This window comes from Taeniopygia guttata, chromosome 1 (assembly GCF_048771995.1).
Source record: "Taeniopygia guttata chromosome 1, bTaeGut7.mat, whole genome shotgun sequence".
NCBI lineage: Eukaryota > Metazoa > Chordata > Aves > Passeriformes > Estrildidae > Taeniopygia > Taeniopygia guttata.
The window spans coordinates 63,676,092-63,689,762 of NC_133024.1; the positions used below are offsets into that span (position 1 = coordinate 63,676,092).

At 37.5% G+C, this 13,671-nt stretch overlaps 1 protein-coding gene across 1 annotated transcript in view; it reads left to right on the forward strand.

Moving 5' to 3' along the window:
- The window catches only part of TRPC4 (transient receptor potential cation channel subfamily C member 4), a 131,177-nt gene that overhangs the window by 53,530 nt on the left and 63,976 nt on the right, over positions 1 to 13,671 (forward strand). The window lies entirely within an intron of this gene.

Below are 13,671 nucleotides of genomic sequence, written 5' to 3' on the forward strand. Positions count from 1 at the left end.
CTCAGAAACCTTTTAATCTCCCAGGACAAGCAGTAAAGTCATGTGACTTTACCACTTTAGTTTTTTTGTATAAACTACTTTATGCAAAAGCCCTGCCTCTACTTACTCTGCCAAAGTCAAGCCGGGAAGCCAGGCTTCTGCTTGTCAATGTGTCAGCCTCTGAAAATGAAAGTCCATGGCATTGACAATGTCTTTTTGTTGGGTTTCATGGATTTTCCTGGCAATTTCTCAAAGGCCCAAGAAAGGGTGAGTTCAATCTGCCATCTAAATATTTGGGAAAAAATATTTATTAAAAGAGACAAAACCCAAAACCTCTGAAAGTTTAAGTATAGAGGCACTTCTGAAGGACTGAAAGATTCAGCATTTAGGTTACTGTTTTCTCTTCAGACAAACTGTGAGCAACCCTTCCTCATCAGTATGTAGGGGCCTCTAAGATTCTCCCTGGCCATAGCAGACTTTAATTATGGTATGTTCTAGCCTTTATCTGTAGGGGAAGAACTGAAAGTAAGGGGAAAAACTTTTTGTGGCAGGGGTAACCACAGCAAGCTGTGATTTTGTGCTGTTATAAGGAATGACATCTGGAAGAGTTGGGTGAGGTAAGAATTCATGTGTAAGAAGATGGCAGCTCTGACATCTTGTGGTGTCAGATGTGAATTCAGGAATGCTGTGGTATTTATGTGCTGTTCAGTGTGCTAACAGCCATTGTGAACTCTTGGACAGGAAGAGTTATGAGGTGATTGGTAGGAAAGCTTGCTATTGTGGGACTTTTTGGGAGACGGAGAGAAAGGGCAGTATCTGATTGATAATTATTTGGAGTGTGAGAAGGAAGAAAAGAAGTGGACAAACATACAAGTTGTCTTTTGCTTGAATCTTCTGGTGCAATTCTCATCAGAAAAAAACAGTGACTGATCTTATGCCAAAATATGTCTCAACATGTGAATTTTTTTTTTTAATCAGTTGCTAAGTAGTTCTGGAGAGAATGAAAGACTGTACGAGAACACCCAGGATGAGGGAATGGTGCTGTGTGAAGAAGTGTCAGGGATGTTGTACAGTATAGTTTCTGGGCCAGTGGAACAGACTCCTCTGTGGATGTTCAGGCACTCACCTAAGCTATCTGGGAAGGGATGCTGACAACAAGGCTAGACAGATGTGTAGGCAAAGTGCCTTCTGGCTGGCAGCATTCCCAGAAACAGAAAAAAAGTCTAAAAGTGAAAAGTCAGGAAGCAGCATGAAAGTAGCACAGAGCCTGAAGAGTCATTTTCCATTCCTGAAATACTGGCAGCATAGATGCTGCTTTTCTGACAGAGCTCCTATCAGGCCTGACAGAGCTCCTATCTCCTAGGAGATTCCCTACATGTAGCCACATCACCCACTCTGTTCCTTTAATGTCTCTCAGTATCTTTGGACTTCTTGAAATTGCCCTTTGAGGAGTCCCAGGGTCCTGAGGTGAAGCCAATGTTTCTGCTTTGGAGCTGCACTTGTAACCCAGTCTCAGTCTCAGTCTCCCTTAATGTGTGCAGAGCATTTAGGCAGCTTTGGCCCATTGTTTTCTTTCCAAGTCTCATGGAATATCATTTTCCCAGTCCTGCATTGCCACACAGCCCAGTGGGCTGTGGGCTGTGTATGTGGGAAAGCTCCTGTGTCAGAGTTGTTCTTCCCCCTGCTAACAATGGGCCCTGCTGGAGAAGACCAGGGAATGTGTACAGGTTGTAGGCCCAGCATGCCTGCACAATGGACTTTACATAAACATTAAACCTGACATTTTTTTTAATTCTCCTTCAAATTTTCCCCTAGTAACTGAACTGAGAGTTATATTGAACAAGAGGAGGGAGAAAGATTTTATAAGCATTGCATGATGCCTAATCTAAACCTCTTTCTCCAGTAACTTTGCAAAATACCAGTCACAATCTCTTGTGGGATAGTCTTTGTCTGTTGAGATTCAAGCATCATTTTTGTTTTGAAAATGTCTCCCACAGAAGTTTATGAACTAAATGTCTTTTTCGAATGTTGTGATTAATTACAGTCTAGCTAGTAATGAGTATGGAGGAGGCGTTGCAGAGATGCTTTGTCGGGCTTAAAGTACACATTCTTGAAGTGGAACGTGAGGGCAAAATGCTGTTTCTTTCCACTGCTAGCTGCCTGAGTGGGTAGCTGAGTATTTTTTTTCAGTGGTATCTGATTAGTTAGAATTTTCTGACATATTGATAGACAGATGAATGGGAGAGGCTGTGTAGGGGATATTTCATTTTATAGATAAAATTGATATACGCATATTCAGTCTTTCATGTAACCATTTGAGCACATGAAAACAATGTGTAGCACAGGTGCACTGTAAGAGTGAAGCTGAGATGGGGATAAGAATATGTGTCGGAACTCAAAATGTCCCTCAGACATTTTTAGAGGTTCCAGGCCTTGGTCAGAAGCATTTTAGACCCTGGCAAACAGCAGAAAACAGCTGTGATCTTGAGTTTGAACCATGGAATGAATTACCAACTTTGAAGGTGGAACAAGCAGTCACAGAGGGTTAGATGGTATAGTAAAAGTAGTCACAAATCAGAGGGTAAAATTTTTTAGTATTGTACAGGGGGGTTTTAACACCTGTACAGGGGGGTCTTACTTTGTACAGGGGGGTCAGGAATTCTAAGATGGAGGAAAGTGGACCTGATCCTGTTCTTCCTCCTTCTTCTTCCTTACCTCCATGTTCTTAGTGATGTTGGCATTTTTCTATTGGTTTAGGCTGGGGACACACTGTTCAACGTAGATGACAGATATTGGCACATTATTGTAAATATAGTACACGTAATTTCTGGTATATAATGTTTGTACCATCCCACTGAGGGGCAGAGCCCCGCACACTGCCCTGCAGGACAGACCTGCGGCAGGGCAGCAGAACTTGTTATAGATAAGCAAAAATAAACAACCTTGAAACCAGCACAGACGAACTATGGCTGCTTCTTTGGCAACGGGGCAGAAAGACACAGACTTTCTACAATCTCGGAATCACCAATACCCACAGATTCCGACAAATATGAGATATGAGATGGGGATAAGAATTTACAGAAGTTTTGTTCTTGGGTTTTAAGGAGGTTGCTGGCTGTTTTCAAGTTCAAAAAAAGCTGCACATAAATGCCATTACGTCTTGGCAATAAACCCAAACTGTCTGTGTTTATATGCATCAGAGCTAAGGTGGGTGGATGAGTAGAAAAACCTGTGACAATTACTAAGGAAATACTCCAGAAGCTGGTATGCCTGTGCCATCCAAAAGAGCTGCTAGCAATTTCAATATTGAGGTAGGCAATGTATTCTGCAATATGCATCCATCACCTTGTAACAAATTCTAAATCATCATATTCCACAGCTGAAGCAATACCAAATGACAAATGCCAAAGTATCGGGAAACACAACAGTTTCTTGACCTGTACAAAATTATGAGCTTTTTTTTTTTTTTTTATTAGCAACATAAAGAAAAATTCTGACTATCAGGATGCTTACAGATAGGTTCCTGAAAGGAAATGTTATTGAAAATGAGTTTTCCCAGCTATTATCCTAATCCTTTGGTTTAGTAGTTTGCAGAAATTCAGAGAATTTTGGTCATAACAAATACAGATTTATTTTAAAGATAGCTGGTGAACCAAACTTGACCTAAACTTGAAGTGTTACAGATTCAGAAATATTAATTACTTTTCTGTCATTATTTGCTGACATTTTCATATTTCTTGTTTGAAGCTAATTCTAGAAATGAAAGTACTTTCCTACCATGAGATGAGTGCAGATTATCAAAAATATTGAAAGTATAGAATAAATCAAACCCTTTAGAAAAAAAAAGAAGCTCCAAATCTTTAGAAAGGTATTTAAAAAATAAGGTCTGAGTAAAAATCAGATTTCTCTTCAAGAAGTCACATTTTCTGTGCTGATTTATTTTTCCTTCTTTTAATGTTTTTTGAGCCCCACTTTACAGCACTCAGCCAAACTTACAATCAGAATAGGGACAGAATGCAAATTAAAAAAGATGATGTCCAAAATTTCTGCCTTCTACAGTCAGTTCTTTCTGCCTGTACTGTCATCTTCCCAAGCCTCCATGCCTGGCATCCTTTTTGCCAAACCTACCTACCTTCACTTCCTGAAAACTCATCAACTGCAAAGATAGCTTCATCTAAAGGTTTTAACAGTCTTTCTGTGCCTGAAAATAAAAGTTAAGAATCAGCTTTGAGGCCATTAGTATAAATTTGTTAAGAATGAGAGGTTCAACAAACAGAACCTTTTTTGATTGAGGTAGTCTTCTCTCTTAAAGTCTAGAAATCCCCATTGCCAATTATTTGTACATTTGGGTGATGCAGTTTAATTTAGGAAGGTAACAAATCTATAAGCATTAAAGAGGCAATATAAACAATCTTTTCTACTTAGAGCAGCCTCTCAGGGAGCAGTTTATATTTTGGCCCTTGATACAGCAGACTGTGCTCTGTATAAATATATACTATATATAAATATGTTTATACAGTTACATGTATGTTAGGGGGTAGAAATCAACCCTCCATCAGATGCCTGAAGCTGAAGGCAAGACAGCAGTGGAGCTCAATCTGTGCAGAGATGTGTCCTCCCTGTCCCTTTTCTGTGCTGCAAAGAAAGGAGAACCTCCAGTAGGTCTCATGTCATGTGTGTGTAGGTCTCTCTCATTCCCTAAGGTGTCTTAAGCAGTAAAATGCTGTTTGAATCAGTCCATTTACTGCTCACATATAAGGCAGATAGCTGAGCTCCCAGTAAGGTCAGTGATGAGCAAGAGGATTTGCTGACCAAATACAAGTGTCTGCTGTAAGCAAAGAAAGAGACTTCTCTGCAATCCACTCACAAGATCAACCAGGGGCCCAACTCAGTAGCTCACATGTAGTGGGTAAGTGAAACGTGAAGCATCTTAGAATACCTGTGAGACTTGTTTTGTGGCCTTGCAGTTATGTCACAGAACCTGTGGACAACTGAGATGAGCCCTAGATTTTCCTGGGTTTAATAGGAGCTTAAAACCAATTCAGATATAGACCATATTAAGTGGTTAAATATGAAGATAAACACCCTCCTGTACATTCTTCTGCAGCATATCCTCTTTCTGACAGTGCCCAGTGCAGAAACCCAGGAAATATTTTAGGAACAGGACCACCCACTGTTGAAAGAAGCTCAAGGCACAGCAGTTGCTGATAGACACAAACCTCCAGGCAATCCAACACTGAACAGTGGTCCACTGAAAAATTTTCAGAGCCACCACTTTAGAGTTCTGTCTATGAGAAGCCACTTTGCTCAAATGCAGTTATCTTGAACTTGCCCATGGAGATACTTCTTAAATAATGCAAGAGTAGAATTTGACAGACTTTTTCAAAGTAAACATTAGTCTTTGGGAATCAAGCATGCAATCATACATAATTATCTATAAAACAAATAATTTTTTCAGCCATGGGAAAACCGTAGGAAAATTTAAAAAACAGAAACACGCCACTTTAAAGAAGCTTGTTCATATACGGTCTTCCACACCCTACCATTAATTTTCCTTGTGTTACAGGGCATCTCTTGTCAGAGTTCTCTGTGTGCCATGAAATTTATGAAATCTGATTTTCACCCAGCTATATGCATCATGATGGAATTTCCTCTTTTTGATGTTATGAGCATTCATCAAAGCTTTTGAAGAGGCTGATACGCTCATAATATCTGGTTTTGTATTAATTCTCTGGTGTCTAGTAACATAGCTGCACTCCCACTTCAGAATTTTGTTCAGATCTCAAACATCCATATCTTTCGGGAAACTTGCAGAAATTTAGTATTTCTAATATTCCTTCATGTTAATACCTAGCTGGAGCAATCCAACAAATTCAAAAGTCGCAATGGACTGACTGACAAAGCCCACTAATGTGATAACAGGGGCTTACTTGTCTTGGGAAGCTTGTCAATTTAGCTTGTCAATTTACCAACTGTTTTCTGGATAAAAGATATGTATGTCACATCCTGCACTGACAGAAGTGTTTTAATTGTACTTGTGCCTGTACAGGATCCATATCTTCCATATCTTCACCCCAAATTGGCAGGAGGCAAAACTAATTCCCCTTTCAACTCAGCTACTAAAACACTACAGAGGGTTGGTAATAAAATATTATCTAAGTTTGCAGGCTTGTCACAGTGTGAGAGATCTTCTAGCAGGGAAAAAAAACAAAACAAAACTAACAAACAAACAAAAAAGCCCAAAAAAATAAAAAACAACCCTGAAATATCTACCCTCAAAGTGTAACATTTTGCATTATGTACTGCTGAGATACAGTTGAATATCTGCAGAAAATACAAAAAAAGTCTCCTATTTTATTTCCTGCCAACTTATGTTATGATATTTTTGTAAGTACAAGCAAAATGTCTGATAATATTAAGATTCCATTCCCTGCTCCTTTTTCATTTAGACCTTTGCTTATTAAGCCTTTTCTTACTACCATGCCCTGAATTTAGTAAAAATATACTTCCATGCACTCAAAAAAAAAAAAAAAACCCAAAACAAACATTTCCACATCCTAAAGCATATTAGGAATACCTCTTTATGCATGGATGCACAATGTCTGTAAGATCTGTACAGATCAAGATGCAACCAGTTGGTGAACTAAAGAGGAATACAATACTAAGATAAGCCTAACTTGAAACAAGGAGTATAAAGGGGTTTGAACCAATCCATTCCCCTTGGCATCAGTTTCAATGGTTTCCTTCTAGCAATGTAGCCTTAAATACCTCTGACTAACTCTTCTGCCCCGGTCTCTCGCTGTGTAGGGCAGGTTATAATAATGCATTTCTCTTTTGACCTCTTTGCAATGGGAATTCAAAGGAAATATTTTTATTTCTAGCAATCTTCTCTTCTACTTACATGTTTCCAAAACCTCATAAGCAGGAGGATTGTTCAATTGATTCTTGTGTGCAAGGAGAATCTTAATGTGTCTATTGTTAAGGAATTGAATCCAGCTGGGAATATCATCATCCTGTAATAAAATTCAGTTTTCAATCCTTTGCCTCTCAAGTACATGTTTCATTCCCAGCATATCCTGGCATAGTTGTATGAACCTTGGTCTCCTCTGCATACTTCAGAAAAAATGTTCTGTTTTGCATCTGTGAAATATGGGAAATTTACAATATTGTTCAAAATGTAAAGCTACTGCTAAATAACAGACCACTGAATAACATACTGAGAATAATGTACTTATGAAACAGCTTATTGTGAAGTTCCTCTGCATCCTCTTAAGATACAAGTTTCTTTGTCTCTGCCCTAATCTTCTGTACTCCTTTCTCTTAATTTTTTTAAAATAGAGAAAACATTTTTCTGTGTTTCAAGAATTTGCCTGTTTCCTGCTTTGTTCTTTGTGAGTAAAACCCTTTTAATTTTCTCAAACATTAAATTTACTTCCCAGCCACGAAGATATCACAAATTACTTTGCAATATTAAATAATTGCAATCAGCTGCAAAGACATTTAGCTAACTCCCACCCTCTGAGACACTTGTATATCCTAAACAGTTTGTTGATACCAAGGGAGGCCACCAATCTGTTATTGTCTTTTCTGCAAAAGCTCCTTTTCAGAAACAATCTTTATAATTCCATAGCCAGTGGGACAGCTTTTCTTGTTTCTAGATCTAGGAAGCTCAGGGATAAACAAAGGATCCTGCTTAGATTCTTAGAACTCCTTTGTTCTGACATTTCTCTGAAAACCTCATTGTCAACGCAAGCCAATTTCTTTCCACCTCTCTAGCTGACTAATGGAGCCATTTTGGGACAAGAAAAATGAACTGGGAAGAAAAAAAGCAAGAGCTTTTCCACATTTTACTAATCAGACCACAGACACAGTTTCTCAGGAGATGGAATATCAGACCTAATTTTCATTAAAAAGATTTTGTCTTTATAAACATTCTGTATTTGGGAAAATTTTCTATGTATCAGTTTAAAAAATTCAGATAGGAAGGCCCCCCCCCAGGTCTATGTTTAAATGTTTTGAACATTCAGAACATTTCAGTATTGACTTTACTCATTGTGCATACTCAGAGAGGTATGTATATATGAGCTTTGTCATGATGGAAATAAATAATTCAAGTTCCCCTTTAATCATTTCCATAATAAGATCTTTCTTCTTTCTCAGCTCTCATGTTTTTTTCCAAACCATTTTACTTTTCTTCATTCACTGTCCCTTGAGTGAAAACAACTTTTGCTTGTCAGTCCTCATTATGAGCAGTCAAGCAATGCCCAGAACTCCTGCTAGAAACACTCCTTTGCCTGTTTAAAAATTGTATGTGGAGAGAGCAAGTATAAGTTCCATAGCTGAAAACAAATTCTAAATATCCTTGCAGTCTTCTATTGAGCGTCTACTTTTTAAGCAATTTCCCACCCTTGCTCAAGCCACTGGCATTGACTGATGAAGCAGCACATCCATTCGCTCATAATGGTCACAGCAAAACATTAATTGAAAATGAGCAGTTTGATGTACAGGCAGTGTTTTGGATCAGAGTTTTTTCAGAGATACAGTTAGGAAAAATAAAAAAAATATTTTTTAAAAAATATAAATAAAGCACTGAAGTGCTTTGACATCAGTTCCACCCAATAAATTCATGCCTAAAACTATCAAATCCAATATATTGTCCTCTGCTTCTGTCTGGAAACTGTTATCAATTAATTTTACAGCATTCCCTTTCCATTCAGTATTCTCTTTTTTCAAATAAAATAAATCTATAGTTTTTTACAGCAGGGACTATCCTGAAGAAAATCAAAGTCCAACATTCTGCTTGTAAGCACCTGGAAGAAAATATAGGCATGAATAACAGTCTACCAAGATTTGTCAGGAATGAAGCTTGTCATAACAATATAATTATCATTCATCACCAGATAGCAAGTTCTGTATGCTGGGGAAAAGCAGTACATATCATATAGCTCAAAATTTGTAAGATTTCATTAACTGTAACTCAAAAGACAGTTTAAGAAAAACACACTCACTGGAGTTGCCCTCAGTACTTGGTGAAACAGGACATATGAATTCAACAGAGAGGTGAAATGAGCAGTCCTGCAGGGGTCTATCCCTATCAGTGCAATTATTCATGACATTTTAGATGAAATAGAGGGCCTGTTAATTCTGTAGACAACTGACAATGTGGGGGAGATCTCAAGGCTGTTATAGGACACGAGTAGAATTCAGGTTTGGGCAAGCAAGAAATTATTTCTGTGAAAAATAAGAGTTCAGTAAGAAAAAATGTAAGGTTCTAAGTGGAACAGAAATAATCAACCAAGTATGTCTTGGAATTGAAAACAATTAAGATAACAGTCCTGAAGGGAATATTAAAACAAGACTAACACAAAATGACTGGACAATACCATTTTACTGTTCAAAAGTCAGAATCACGTCTGATGACATCAGAATGAGGACAGATCATAGAATTGTAGAATCACAGAATGGTCTGAGCTGGAAAAGACCTAAAAGGGTGGGAAGCTGGAAGGGACCCATCCTGTTCCAGCCTCCATAAGGAAATTCTGAAAGAAAATTTAGAAAACAGGAACTGAGCAAAGAAATTAAGTATTCTCTGTATTCACATTTCATAGTACAAGAATTTATGGGCTTAAACTGCACAAAGGTAGAGCATATGAAGTATCAGAAACATTATGAGGAAATGGTGTGACATATCCACCCACCAGTGCAGAGCTTTAGAAACAGATTGGTCAAAGTCTTTTCCTTAAAGTGTTACATTAATGCTTTTTGTGCTATGTGGCTGTCATGGAGACTGGAAGTGATCAGTCCATGATGTGACACTTGTGACACACAAATTGGTTCAGCTGTAATAAGATGAGCATGAACAAGCATTAGAAAGCTCACATCTTGGGGTAGGTTAAGTGTAGCTGATAAAAAATAAAACATACCCAAGGTTTTGTAAATTCAGCTTGTACTTGGGGAAAAAAATGGATGAAAATCTCAAACTTGTAAATTTAACTGTTTGAAATTCACAGACTTGTAAAAAGGCAAGTACTGAAGCCTCCTTAAATGTGACAGGCCTTCTGTGTTACTACAGACATCCCTGTTCCAGTCATGTCCCAGCAAACATGAAAGTAAATTTTCTGTAAAATTAATGGACATGAAATTGCATAAAACACTATTCTAAGTGGGAGGAAGATATCCTTTGCTAACAGTGATTCCTATTACCACCAAATGAGGGCATTTAGGCCTGAACCTTGGAAATATATTATGACATGTGATATACATAGAGAAGGGTTTACACAGAGGCAAGAATGTCGCCTTTCCCCCCTTACCAGGAGACCAACTAAAAGCAAGCTCCAAAGGGAGCACATTCAGCATTAACTGTTCATACCCTCTTTTCATACGCCCTGGAGAACTGGCCGAAATTATGAATGCAGTACTTTTGAAAAATACCTGTCTTGTATCCCAGCAGCGCAGGTTAGGAGACACAAGCCATGGCTAGCTGTGGGTCAGCACAGCAATTAAGTTTTGAGCTAGTTAGCACATGACTTGTGTCTGAAGAATAAATTATGTTGACCTCCATTCCAAGGGGAGTATTTACCTTACCCAATTTCAGCTATATAAAATTAAATATATATGTTGGGTTGCTTATTAGAGCTCCTCTCTGTTAGACATCTTTACTGCATGACATAAAATACAATATTTTCATAGGAAAATATTAGGGACATTTTGTAAAATTAATAGTTAGACTTGTCATAATCACATAGTATAATCACAATAATTTAATATGGAAAAAATGTGAGATTGGCCCTTCTTGTTGTTAGATCATAGGGAAATAATGGAATTAAGAAACTTTTCAAGATAAACAAAAAAAAATCTAATACTTTGTTAAAAAATGTCCACACAAATATCTGATTTTTGATTTTTTTTTTTTTTTGCTATATCTACCTGGCTTTAATTCATAACTGGAATTACATTAGACTCCAGATAAAAGAAATCTGGAAGACAAGCATTAAGCACCTTGTCAGCTCTGAGGTAGAATTTGGATATGGAATTGTTAAAGGACACAATTTGTAATTACATCTTATGAAAGTATGTATGCTTAAGAAGTTACAATATTACTAAAACACTTACATTTAGTCCTTAGACTGTTACTAGTCATCTTTCAGTGTCTAAGACCCCTGATTTTTGCATCTGTTATGTGTCTGTTTCCTACAAAAACTAAAAAAAAACTAGACACGGAGGTACAATATTATCCAGTGAAAGATAACACTTCAGTAGCAGATTGAGTGTGGTATTTACTTTTAGGAAATAGGACAATAAACAGGTAGAACCTTTTTCAGGGAGTCCATGGAAGTTGCTTCTGGAAGCAGACAATGAGAGTGTACCACACGGGTGTTGCAAGGCCAGTGTCACACACCCTGCTCAGAAATGATGCTTTCCCTGAGCTCAGCTTGGCCACTTCCATGCACTTGCCTGCCTTACATCCTTGATGGCCACCCAGCATGCCAGCTGTTCACTGCACAGTGAGCACCCTGGGGTGGGATAAGCACTTTGAGACAATCAGGAGCTGCTACTGCAGTCCTGCTGTTTGTGTGGTCTTGTGAGGATAGTTTCAGCATGAGTCTCAGGACCTCTCTGCTGCTGTGACAACTGAATTCAAGTTATCCTGATGTGATATCTTTAAGTTATTCAGTATACCTGGATGTTTATTGGTGACTTAGTCCACAGTAAAGCAGTTGTGGTAGGAGGAACTTTCGAGCCCTTCCCAGGGGAAGTGTTTCCATTGTCTTAATCAGGAGGTATTGCAGGTGGTACAACAATGATATAATAATAGAAATCCAAAGAATATAAAAACTCAACAAGCCAGAATGTAAAGCATGGAACCGTGTATGCATAGGGATAGCTCATGTGCTGTGGGCTGTACAGAAATGTGGAGTTAAACATTTTGAAGGTGTTTGACTGATGAGAGCTATAGAGAATTAGTGATAAAGCAGCTGAGACTTTGATGACACACTTTAATCATTTCCTTATATAACCTGGTACTATATGACATATGTATTCATACTATGTCATATATTCTTTTTTTGCCTTTGCTTTAGGTTTTTCCTCCAATCATGCTGTCATGATGGACATGAGTCAGAAATTTATTCCCTTAACTGCCCAAAACCAAGTGGGATTTTCTTTCATTTACAAACAAAAGACAAAATATTTGCAAATAAATAAACATGCACAAGAGCCAGGAAACCTATCTGTTTGCCCAAGGAAATAGATTTCCATAGATTCTGAGCTCTTGCACTTAAACAGTAGTTAAATGGACTCTGCAGTTTTCAGTCTCTCTGTTGAGATATTGCAGTAATGAGAGCTATTATGAGGAATCTAGATGGAGAAAAAGACACACATGGGGTTTATGTTTTTTGTTTTCCAATCTGAGTGTTACATGTTTCTGTTTCCTGGATGTCTAAGAGATCATCAACAATTGCTCTCTCCTTTGATGTCACGGGGACAGGAAAACATCTCAGACCTAACTGGCATTAATTTAACCTAGATTTCTCTTCCTGTAATAGCAAAAGAACTTGTCTCCACACAGACCATACATGGAATATAAACAAACACATTGTTTACATATATATTTATTATTTATTGTGTATATTTATTATTATATATATTTTTTTTTATAAATTCCACTTGGTATCTAAAAGAATTGTTAGATGTCTAAACCAGACTGACTCATTCCCACTTACAGTGAGTGCAGGGAAAAGGAATGCGACAAAAACATCTTGTGCCCTTGAGCACTGACATGTTCAGACTTTAAGATATCCTTTATTTTCTGGTGGTTTTTGTTTGTTGTTTTTTTTTTCTCAACTAATCACATAGACATAACAAATATATATATATATATGTTCAGCTCTGTAAATAGTGTTGAAGTAGAAATTCTTCACAAAATGTAAGAAGGCAAAAATTATTTGCCTTTGCCAAGTTTAAGCAGCCTCAAACATAGCATGCTGACTCCAAAATGTATAAAATAGTTATACTACTGCTGAGCCTTGGGAAGTCACAGTTGCAGTCAGTGACTGAAAGACCTAGTATCTTTCTATCCTCCAGGATTTAAGGAAGTCTCAAATGTTTTCTGTGAGTGTTCTGTCAAGGATTCCAAATGTGGGGCTAATATCAGTGTGTGCTGGTTATTTGGTTTGGTTCTCTTTAAAGAGAATTCTTTCTAATAGTTTGAAAGTAAAATTCATTGTAAGTCTGATCACTTAAGAGCAAGTACTCTGGGTCAACCAATGCTGAAATTTTCTGAATGCCATGAGAGCGCTCAGTACTTCAAAGATAAGTAGTTCATTTTGCTTCAGATGAGGGAATAATATGACCTTATTATTTCAATATTCTGTCTTTCATTTAAATTAGTACAAAATCTTAAAATTTTGTAATTTTAAGGTAAAGGGTCAGGGGTTAAAGTCATGATGTAATTAAAGATGAAGTTTTAGGGTTTGCCCTTTAAGTTTAAATATTTCTGTAAGTTACAGCTGAAAAGATGTTATAAATACTTCTATATTTGGGTAAATTCTGATGTAATGCATTCCAAAATGTGTGCATTGGGCTTGAATCTGAGTTTGCTTGAGATGAAAGGTTCTGATAAGCTATGAGAAAAAACAAGCAGCTTGTAAGGAAATGGACCCCCTGTACAAGTCAGTCGCTGTAATGCATGTA